Here is a 2,496-nt window from a genome sequence, read left to right on the forward strand (position 1 = left end):
AAGCGACTTGCCCAGGGACACACAGCTAGTAAGTGTCAAGTGTCTGAGATCAGATTTGAGCTCAGGTCCTCCTGAATCCAGGGCCAGTGCTTTCTCCACTATGCCACCTAGCTGCCCCTGCCCATGCACTTTTTTTAAAAAAATATTTTTATTAGTGGGGCAATGAGGGTTAAGTGACTTGCCCAGGGTCACACAGCTAGTAAGTACCAAATGTCTGAGGGCAGATTTGAACTCAGGTCCTCCTGAATCCAGAGCCAGTGCTTTCTCCACTATGCCACCTAGCTGCCCCTGCCCATGCACTTTTTCTCAGATCTGGCATTCCAACAGACACACCAAGCTACATTATGATGGGGTTCTGTAGCTAGACCCTAAGGACTTTGCCTCTAGGGTCTTAACCAACAGAAAGTCAGCTTTCTCTCCTCTGTTTTCCTGAAGAGAGATTACTGTGAGTTGCTTCCTCAGAATCCTGAGGAATTGCCCCAGCATCTTGTACAATGAAGAAAAGTGAATGCAACCAAAGGAACAGTTGAGCAAACAGGGCCACGTGAATGGTATGGGCTATTATTATGCAGTGAGAAATGACAACTATGAGGAATTCAGAGAATATACAGGCTCTATCAATAGTTACCAAGCTCCACATGACAGGCACTGGTAGGTCCTGGGAATATAAATACGAAACAATGAAATCTCCCCTGTCCTCAGAGAACTTGCATCCTATTAAGGGAGACAATATGGACGTATATAAGTAGGTTCCAAAAAAAATAAAATCTTTGCAAAGCAATTGGGGGCCACCAGCAGTTGGAGGGGCTCAGGAAGTTCTAGACAGAAAGGGAGGGCATACAGGAGCACAATTTCTATGCTGATGTAAATGAAAAGATCACTAAAAAAAGAAATTAAGCCCTAAGTGATGGGGAAAACCAAAGCAAGGCACTAAAGAATAGAGAGGGGAATTTCAAATCATTGGAGCAGGGAAGGAGGTCATTAGGGTGTACCATTGGCACACATACAATCTCTGTATCAGATACTTTGCTTAATTATCTTTACTTTTGGTCACAAAGGAGGGCTTGATGTGGATGGGGCAGGGAGTAATGGTAATGTCAAGGTTAGAGGTCTCAATAAAATGTATATTAAAGGGGGCAGCTAGGTGGCACAGTGGATAAAGCATTGGCCCTGGATTCAGGAGGACCTGAGTTCAAATTCAACCTAAGACACTTGACACTTACTAGCTTTGTGACCCTGGGCAATCACTTAACCTTCATTGCCCCACAAAAACAAACAAAACAAACAAAAATGTATATTAAAAACATAACAATGCAAATTGCTTTGAACTGGGGAGGGGAAACTACTGTTATTCTCTGTTGGCAGGCTTTCTTGGGGTCCCATGGGCCCTTTAACACTGGAAGCCATTAATGGTGGTGGGAAAATAAGGTTGGTTTTGGAATCAGAAGGTTTCGGTTCCCAGCTGTTAAAGTTCAACTGTCTGGGGCAGCTAGGTGGCTCAGTGGATAGAACACCGGCCCTGGAGTCAGGAGGACCTGAGTTCAAATCCAGCCTCAGACACTTAACACTTACTAGCTGTGTGACCCTGGGCAAGTCACTTAACCCCAATTGCCTCACCCCCCCAAAAAAAAAAGTTCAACTGTCAGTCTTGCAGATTACTTATCTCAGTGAGGCCCAATTGCCTAATTTGTAAAATGGGCATCATAAAGACCTGCTTACCTCTCCAGGTTCTTGTGAGGTCAGCACCCTAGAGAGTATATAAGGGGGTGCCCCGGCTGGGACTGGCACTGTTGTGTTTAAAAAATAAGCTTGTGATGCTGGTGTATAATACGGTAAGTTTACTTCTCTCTTTCTGTATAGATATTTATATCCATATATGCATTTGAATATACATATATAGACAATACATACACACAGATATGTATATTTAGAAGTCCCTCTTTGACCCTCAATAGCATTTCATAACCTCTTTAATGTTAATCTACATTCGTCTCCCTAGATTATTCCCCTTTTGATCCATTACACAGTGTCAGCTTAATTTAACTTGCCAATAGACCTGTTTCCCTGACCCCTTGCAGGTCTTTGTCCTAAGTACTTGTCTTTCTGACTTTTTTCAGGACAGGGCCCAAAACCCTGTAGCATGTCGAGGCTAACCTCAACTGAAGGCTCCAATCTCTGGGGGTATAGAGCCGTCTCCAGCACATCCTCACCATGAGAAAAAAGTGGAGAAAAAAGCGGATGCGTCGCCTGAAGCGTAAGAGGAGAAAAATGAGACAGCGGTCAAAGTGAATTCCCACAGCAGCAGTGATGCAGAATGCCAACACCCCCAGCTGAGTTACAACATCACCACATGTCATCGTCCATCATACAAAAAAAGAGAACCTATTAACATCATTTCTCCTCACCTAATTCAACACCTAACTGTTTCTACCATCTAATGGAATCATTTTAATCATTGCCATCAGATTCCTAAAATACCAACTTTAATTGCATCAA

Source organism: Dromiciops gliroides, chromosome X, assembly GCF_019393635.1.
Source record: "Dromiciops gliroides isolate mDroGli1 chromosome X, mDroGli1.pri, whole genome shotgun sequence".
NCBI lineage: Eukaryota > Metazoa > Chordata > Mammalia > Microbiotheria > Microbiotheriidae > Dromiciops > Dromiciops gliroides.